We start from the raw sequence: 9,190 nt of genomic DNA, 5'->3' as shown, positions 1-9,190 counted from the left end.
TTTTTTTTAAGAGGTTTTTGCTATAGGGCGCGTGCGCTTGCCAGACAGAGACAGACAGAGACAGAAAGCAAGAAATCACCCCCTCAGGGGGGATGGCCACGCTGCAGCTGCAATCCCTTCTCCTCCATTCTCCTCTCGGGATCTTGGGCACGCACACGTGCCTGGCATGAGTGTTAAGCCACCGGGTCCGGGACGCGAACCTCGTTCGACTACGTGGGAGTCGAGAGACATAGGCATTAGGCTAACTGCTGGTCCCCAGGTCCCCTGAAAACTTTAAGAGAAATTTTTTCTATAGGGCCCGTGTACTTGCTGGAGAGTCAGAGAGACAGAGAGACAGAAAATGAGAAATCACCTCCAAGGGAGTTTGGCCACGCTACAATCCCTTCTCCTCCATTTTCCTCTCGGGATTTTGGCCATGCATGTGTATGCATGGGCATGCACACACACATGCCCAGAGTGAGTTTTTTTTTTTTTTTTTTTGAGAGTTTTTTATTTTATTTTTTTGCTATAGGGCATATGGGCTCGCCAGAATAAGAGACAGAGAGACAGAAAGCGACAAATCACTCCCCGGGGGGATAGCCATGCCACAATCCCTTCTCCTCCATTCTCCTCTCGGGATCTTGGGCACACACGCACATATACCTGGTGTGGGTTTAAACCACTGGATCTGGGACTCGAACTGTGGTTGACTACATGGGAGTCCATCGACATAGCCATTATGCCAACTGCTGGTCTCTTGAGAGAGATTTTTGCTATAGGACGTGTGCGCTTGCCGGAGAGACAGAGACAGAATGTGAGAAATCACCCCCTGGGGAAATGGCCACACAGCAATCCCTTCTCCATTGTCTGGGACCCGATCCATGGTTACCATGTGGGAGTCCAGAGATGTAACCGTTATGCCATCTGCTGGTCCCTCCAGAGTGATTTTTTTTTTTTTTTTGCTGGGGGGGGGATGGGAAAATAACTTTACTGGGGAGCAGGCAGGTGTCCAGGCTCAGAACTTCTGGAATTGCTTCTTTGTGCTGGTGGCCTTGGTGACCTTGAACATGTTGGAGTGCAGTCTTTCTCAGGAGCCAGCACCCATCAACCATGACGATGTCACCAATCTGGACATCCCTGAAACGGGGACAGGTGTACAGACATACTCTTTTAACGCTTCTCGAAACGATTATACTTGTAATGTAGTGGAGGTAGTCCCAGTGGATGACAGTGGTTTTCTGCATCTTCATCTTGGTCACTACATCAGGCAGGATTTGTCCTTGAATGGACACATTACCAGTGGACAGGCATTTCTTGTCAATGTAGGTACCCTTAATGGCCTCTTTGGGAGTTTTGGAGCCTACACCGAAGTTCTTGTAGTATCTTGGTTGCTGCTTCTTCCAGTTTCTCCCAGCAGAACCCTCTTGTGTTGGAAGATGGTTGGCTGGTTTTAGTAAGCACACTCAGTCTGAATGTCTGCCATATTCCCAGCCTCTTGGAAAAAAGAAGGCTGCAGTGTCTGGATTTCCTTATCTACCTATCTTGGAGTAAGGTTTTTTAAAAGAATTATTTATTTATTTATTTTAATTTGACCAGAGAGAGACAGAGAGAGAGAGAGAAAGTGAGAAAGCAAGCCACCAGGTCCGGGACTGGAACCACGGTCTGCCATGTGGGAGTCCATTGCCCTTAACCACCACGCAATCTGCTGGCCCCATCCCCTGGAGCGATGGGTCTTGGACTTGAACTGCAGTTGACTACGTGGGAGTCCAGTGACGTAAGCCTTACGCCATCTGCTGGTTGCTTGAAAACTTTTTAAAAAGAATTATTTCATTTCATTTTTTACTATTATTTATTTTTTAATTTGACTAGAGAGAGAGAAAAAGGGAAAGTGAGAAAGCAAGCTGCCAGGTCTGGGACTTGAACCGTGTTCAACCATGTGGAAGTCCAGCGCCTTAACCACTGTGCTACCTGCTGGCCCTGTTTGAAAACTTTTTAACAAAATGTTATTTGTTAACATATAATGGGTTTATTGTTTTAGGTTTTTGTCATAGGGCACATGTCCTCGAGAAGAGACAGCGAGAGGTAAAGTTAGAAATCACCCCCTTAGGGGGATGGCCAAGCTGCAGTGCCTTCTCCTCCATTCTCCTTTCAGGGTTTTGGTCACATACATGTGTCTAGTTTGATTTTCAAGCTGGCGAGCCAAGGATTCAAATTGTGATTGGTGGGAGTCCAGTGCCTTAACCACGCTATCTGCTGGCCCTAAGGTTTGTGGTTATTTTTAAATGAGTTAATAAATATTTAAAACAGTCCTGGGCCAGCCAGTCATGTAGTAGTGGTTAAGGAGGCTGGATCCCCCTTGGCAACAGCAGTTCCTGTCCTTCACCCAGCAGTTTGAGAAACACGGCAAGTGTGTGTAGTTGTGTGCCTAAAAGTCCTGTAAGGAGGGAGAAATGGAAGAGAGGATTACGACTTGACTGTTCCCATGGGGGGGGGGCACTTTTTACTTTCCCTCTTTTTCTGTCTCCTTTAAGTGCACACACCCTGTAGCAAATTAAAATAATTTTTCTTTGTTGTGATATTACTGTAAACATCAATAGATATAACACTTAACCAGAGCTTTATGGATTCTAAAACTTAAAGAGTGTAAGAGTCCTGAGACCAAAAAGTTGGAGAACTGTTGCTCTAGGCTTATTGGACCAGACTCATCATTATTAAGACCCAGTGAAGTCTCCCTGTTCAGTGTGAAAGATGTATGAAAATGAACTCTTACCTATAAGAGGCTGAAAGAGAGCAAGAATCCTTTTTGTTCTTCCAGTTTTTGCCATAGGGTGTGTGTACTCTCTAGGAAAAGAGAAAGTGAGAAATCACCCTCTGGGGGGAATGGCCACAGTGCATGCAGTTCCTTCTCAGGATCTTGGATGCATGCACATATGTGCCTGTGCCCATGATTTTCAAGCTATTGGGTCCAGGACTTGAACCATGGTAGTCAGCCATGGAAATCTAGCGCCTTAACCTCCACTCCTTCTTCTGGCCCTGAAAACAAGAGTCCTAAATTACTGCTGGGTAGTATTATTAGTATGTGTCTAAACTCATACTGTCTCCAAAAGACAACCTTGTTTTTTTTTTTTTTTTTTTTTTGGAAGTGCTATAGGGCGTGTGCGCTCACCAGACAGACAGAGAGAGACATAGAGATAGAAAGAGGGAAGTCACCCCCCAGGGGGGATGGCCACGCTGCAATCCCGTCTCCATTTTCCTCTCGGGATCTTGGGCACGCACGCACACTCATGCTCGGCGTGAGTTTAAGCCACCGGTCCAGGACTCGAACCATAATCAGCTACATGGGAGTCCAGGGACATAGCCATTACGCTAACTGCTAGTCCCTAAACTAAGTTTTTTTTATAATAATGTACAAAGGGAAATTAAGTTCATCGGGTAAAAATGTTCTAGTGCAGGAAAAAATTGAAATCCATGCATAGGTCTCTTTTTTTGTTTCAATTATTTTATTGAACTTCATTTCTTCCTTCTTCCTTCTTCTTTCTTCTTCTTCCTCTTCTTCCTCTTCTTCTTCCTTTTTCCTCTTTTTCTTCCTCCTTTCTCTTCTTCTCTTCTTCCTCTTCTTCCTCCTTCTCTTCCTCTTCTTCTTCCTTTTTCCTCTTTTTCTTCCTCCTTTCTCTTCTTCTCTTCTTCCTCTTCTTTTTCCACTTCTTCCTCTTTTTCTTCCTCCTTTCTCTCCTTCTCTTCTTCCTCTTCTTCTTCCTCTTCTTCCTCCTTCTCTTCCTCTTTTTCTTCCTCTTTTTCCTCTTTTTCTTCCTCTTCTTCTTCCTGTTCTTCTTCTTCCTCTTCTTGTTCTTCTTCTTCCTCCTCTTCTTCTTCCTCTTCCTCCTCCTCTTCCTTTTCTTCCTTCTTCTTCTTCCTTCTTCCTTCTTTCTTCTTTCTTCTTTCTTCTTTCTTCTTCTTCTTCATTTGACCAGAGAGAGATAGAGAGTGAAAGTGAGAAAGCAAGCTGCCAGGTCCAGAACTTGAACTGTGGTCGTCCCGTGGGTGTCCAGTGCCTTTAACCACTACTGCCACCTGCTGGCCCCTGTACTTCTCTTATACTACACGTTTCCATGCACTTTTTGAAGATTCCTCATATTTTTGAAGCACCTCTGAGAAGGTTATTGTCTGGTGCACATATTGAAATTGAATAATAATTTTAAATTAAAATAGGTGTCCACAAAATTTACACAAGACAAATTGCCGGATTCTTCATTGATTATTGAAAAATGATTTTTCATTTGGAATTTCTAGTGGATTTGTGGACATTATTATTATTATTATTTTTTTTGGAGTGGTTTTTGCTATAGGGCGTGTGTGCTTGCCAGAAAGACAGATAGACAGAAAGTGAGAAATCACCCCCCAGGGGTGATGGCCATGCCACAATCCCTTCTCCTTCATTCTCTCAGGATCTTGGGCACACACGCACACCGTCCGGCATGAGTTAAAGCCACCAGTCCGAGACTCGAACTGCGGTCGACTACAAGGTTGTCCAGCAACATAGCCATTATGGCAGCTGTTGGTCCCTTGTGGAGAGTTATTAACAATTCTATAAAACAGGCTCTAAACCTGAGGCCTATAGACCCTAAGGACTGAAAATCACTGTAATTGCATGAAGTGATTTATGAGTATTTTTGTATGTGTATTCTTTTTTAAAGGGAGAAAAGGTCTGTAGCTTTCATCAGAGCTGCATGATCACTCAGAAAGGTTAGCAGCCTTTAACCAGAACAGAAATCAGATTGGTGTTTTCCTTTAGCCTAATCATACTTTGCAGCAAAACAGCATTCATACAAACTAGCTTAATACTGAAAGGGTAGGGATAATTCGTACAAGTATTTTCCCTTCTTCCTTCTTTGTATTTGAGTTTATGGTGTTTCTTTTCTTTTTTTTCCTTTTTTTTGAGAGGTTTTTGCTATAGGGCACATGTGCTGGCCAGAAAGACAGAGACAAAGAGGCAGAAAGTGAGAAATCACCCCCCAGGGAGATGGTCATGCTGCAATCCCTTCTCTATTCTCCTCTCGGGATCTTGGGCACGCATGCACGCCCATGCACTGGGTGTGAGTTTAAGCCACCAGGTCTGGGACTCAAACTGTGGTTGACTACATGGGAGTCCAGCAGCAGCTGCTGGTCCCTATAGTGTTTCTTTTCTGTATCAAAATTATCAAAGGTAGCTTGGACCTCAGCTCTTCAGGTCTGGTAACTGTCACAATTGAATGACTTGCTTCACTCTGTATGAAAACAAGATATATTCTCCTCACCCTCACTGGAGAACAAGATTGACTGAATTATTTTCTTTTTATCTTTAATCAAGGATTGGGATGCATTATGTAATTCTGGTTACCTGTTGCTGCCTAAGAAGCTACCTCAAAATTTAATGACTTAAAACAGTAGTCTTGGGACCAGCATTTGGCGTAATGGCTTTGTCGCTGGACTCCCATGCATTCGACTGTGTTTCGAGTCCAGGACCTGATGGCTTAAACTCAGGCTGGGCACGTGTGCGTGGATGCCCAATATCCCCAGAGGAGAAGAGAAATATTATAATGAGTAACATGTATATTAAGTTCTATGCAGTCAGTTGTCAAATATTTTTTAAATAGCTATTAGAAAAAAGCATAAGATAGGGACCAGCATTTGGCGTAATGGCTTTGTCGCTGGACTCCCATGCATTCGACTGTGTTTCGAGTCCAGGACCTGATGGCTTAAACTCAGGCTGGGCACGTGTGCGTGCATGCCCAATATCCCCAGAGGAGAATGGAGGAGAAGGGATTGCAGTGTGGCCATCCCCCCTGGGGAGGTGATTTCTCACTTTCTGTCTCTCTGTCTCTCTTGCTCCCTTTTTGGCAAGTGCACATGCCCTGTAGCAAAATCTTCTCCAAAATAAAACAAAAAACCAACCAACAAACAAAAGTAGTCTTTGGGACCAGCAGGTGGCATAGTGGTTAAGGTGCTGGACTCCCACATGACTGGTTGATGTTCAAGTCCTAGACCCTGAGACTTGAAAATCTCGCTGGGTGTTTGTGTGCTCATGCCCAAAATCCAAAGAGGAGAATGAAGGAGAAGAGATTGCCGTTTGCCACTCCCCTTGGGAGGTGATTTCTGTTTCACTTTCTTTGTCTCTTTCCAGTGCCCTATGACAAAAACCTAACAAAATAAACAATAGTCTTTTATTTTGCTTATAAATCTGCAATTTGGGCAGAATTCTGTGGGTCAGACTCATCTTTGCCTGTTGGTGTGTGAGGCCTCAGCTGGGATGACACAAATGGCTGGAACAGCTGGGAGTGGGGTAGGGTGGGGCTAAGGCTGCTAGGCTCCGCTCCGCTCAGCTCCGCTCAGTGCTGGGAGTGGGGTAGGGTGGGGCTAAGGCTCCTAGGCTCCGCTCGGCTCTGCTCCGCTCCGCTCAGCTCAGCTCAGCTCAGCGCTTCTCTTTTTATATAGCCTGTCTGACTGGTCAGTGTCATGTGTTCTCAGCTTGGAGACCCCAGGGTGTGCAAGGCTCACAGAGAGTATTCTGAGAGAACCTGAGTGGAAATAATAAGTTTCCTAGGTCCTAGGCTTCAAGTCAAATCAGTCAGATCACCAAAGGCCAGCCCCATTCAAGGGAATGGCATTTATTTGTCCTCTGTTCTGTGCAGGCTAGGTAACAAAGAATTTCCAGGTTTTTTTTTTGTTGTTGTTGTTCTAGAGGGCGCATGCACTGGCCAGAGAGAGAGGGAGAGAGAAAAAGTGAGGACGTGCCACCCTTGAAGGATGGCCATGCTGTAATCTTTTCTCCTCTATCTCTTCTTTTGGGATTTTCAGCACACATGCACACACCCCAGTCTGTTTTCTTTTTTTCTAAGTTTTTTGTTTGCTTATTTATTTATGTATTTATTTTTTGCCATAGAGCTGAGTGTATGCGTTCACGAGAGAGAGACAGTAAGAGGAAAAGTGAGAAATGACCTCCCAAGGGGGATGGGCATGCAGCAATCCCTGGGATTTGGTGCTTGCATGCGTACATGCCTGGTGTTTTAGGCCGCTTTTTTTTTTTTTTTTAATAGAGGTTTTTGCTATGGGGTGTGTGCGCTCGCCAGACAGACAGAGAGAGACAGACAGAAAGCGAGAAATCACCCCCCCCCCAGGGGGGATGGCCATGCCGCAATCCCTTCTCCTCCATTCTTCTCTCGGGATCTTGGGTACGCACGCACACGCACCCGGCGTGAGTTTTAAGCCACCGGGTCCAGGACGCGAACCGCGGTCGACTACGTGGGAGTCCAGTGACATAGCCATTACGCTAACTGCTGGTCCCTTTAGGCCGCTTTTGAGTCAGGAATAAGGCTTTTAAAATTCTTTTTCTCTGTAAATGCCCACTACAGTGACTGGATACATTAGCAAAAGTATTTGGAAGATTAAATCCATTCATTTGACAAGTATTTCTCGAATGTCAGTATATTCTTAGCACTATTCTAGGCCCTAAAATTGAAAGGTTGCCTCAAAAACATGAAGCAGCAGGCATCTTCCTCCTCCCCATCAGTCTCATTGATGTTTTGTTATTTAGGAAGGATTAGTTGCCGTGAAATAGTTTTTCTTTTATAACGTGATTGCATATGTTCTTGGTTGTTTATTTCCGGGATAGAGTGATTTGCTTTTTCCAAGACATTGAAATTGTTGTGAGTAATTTTCTCTTAAGACATATTTAGGAGAATTTCCTGAAATTGTAATTTTTAAAAATTGATAATTTTTTTGAGAGGTTTTTGCTATAGGGTGCATGAGCTCACCAGAAAGAAAGAGAGAGACAGAAAGCGAGAAATCACCCGCCCCCCCACCCCGGGGAGATGGCCTCGCCACTATCCCTTCTCCTCCATTCTCCTCTCGGGACCTTGGGCACGCATGCACATGTGCACGGCGTGAGTTTAAGCCACCAGGTCTGGGACTCAAACTACGGTTGGCTACATGGGAGGCCAGTGACATAGCCATTATGCCAACTGCTGGTCCCTTAATTGATAATTTTTAAAAAATTTTAGTTTATTTATTTACAGTCATTAATTGTATATCAATACAGTATACAAAATGAGATTTTTCCATCTGGAATACATTGTATGTTGGCTCAAGGATATTAGCATACATTATTAAAAAAAGAATGACTTAATTTTATTTATTCATTCATTTATTTTAATTTGAAAAAAGAGAGAGAGAGAAAGTGGGAAAGCAAGCCACCAGGTTCGGGTCTCACACTGTGATTGGCCATGGGAGTGTCCAGTGCCTTAACTGCCACACCACCTGCTGGTTCCTGTTATACATGTTATCATAAACAAATAATTTTCTATTTCTTGTTTCTTACATATTTTGCCTTTTTTTCCCCCCTTGACTCCCTACCTCTCACTCTCTGCCAATCCCACCCCCGCCATCCCACACTGTCTGGTATCTACAGTTATTTTTCATGCCGTTTTTTTTTTTTCCCCACATTTTATTGATTCACTAAAGATCTTAATTAAGTTAAAGACTTTCAATAGCAAGCACAGCTGATATATACATATCTATGAATACATGTCTGACTTTAGGCATAAACTTCAGTGAGTAAAGTGAACATACTATAAAGTAGTACCTCACTGGGACTGTATCTACTGCAGTCATTAAATGGGCATTAATAGATATTTTTAATGCATTTTTTAATTTCAAGAAAAAGTTTTAATAGATCAAAATAAAAAAATGAGAAATTTGTTTAAAACTTAAAGCCAGGAAAAAGGTTAGGATTCAGTTCAAATAATAAGTAGATGAACCAATCAACAGTTCAAGGGAAGACAAAAATCCTTAAATAGGGACCAGCAGTTGGCGTAATGGAAGTCAGAGCATTGAAGAAAATCAGTAATGTTTTAGTCTAAAGTCAAAAAATTCTATCTCACTAGTTCAGACTCAGGTAATCAATATCTCTTCTATTGAGTTTGCATTGTTACTGTGGTCTGATCTTTCCATTTAAATCCTGGAAGTTAATATTCAACATTATTATTGATATTTCTGAACTTGTTCCTACCATTAAGTTGGCCTTTTTCTTGGTCATTTCTTGTTCTTTTATTTTTGTTTCTCTTTAGTTTTCCTGGTATAGCACTTTCTTCAGCACTTCTTTTTTTTTTTTTCTGAGAGGTTTTTCACTATAGGGTGTGTGCACTTGCCAGACAGAGAGAGACAGAGAGACAGAAAG

The 9,190-nt window shown here is 43.2% G+C and overlaps 1 protein-coding gene and 1 pseudogene across 1 annotated transcript in view; one reads left to right on the top strand and one right to left on the bottom strand.

Moving 5' to 3' along the window:
* SUMO1 (small ubiquitin like modifier 1) overlaps positions 1–9,190 on the top strand; it is a 57,901-nt gene that overhangs the window by 4,711 nt on the left and 44,000 nt on the right. The gene's annotated exons all lie outside the window — the stretch shown is intronic.
* On the bottom strand, positions 970–1,462 carry LOC102469315 (40S ribosomal protein S11-like; annotated as a pseudogene).

Source organism: Tupaia chinensis, unplaced genomic scaffold (genome assembly GCF_000334495.1).
Source record: "Tupaia chinensis unplaced genomic scaffold, TupChi_1.0 Scaffold000361_2, whole genome shotgun sequence".
Classification (NCBI taxonomy): Eukaryota; Metazoa; Chordata; class Mammalia; order Scandentia; family Tupaiidae; genus Tupaia; species Tupaia belangeri.
Note: the sequence above shows the minus strand (reverse complement) of the source record. Positions and strands in the feature narration are given on the sequence as shown.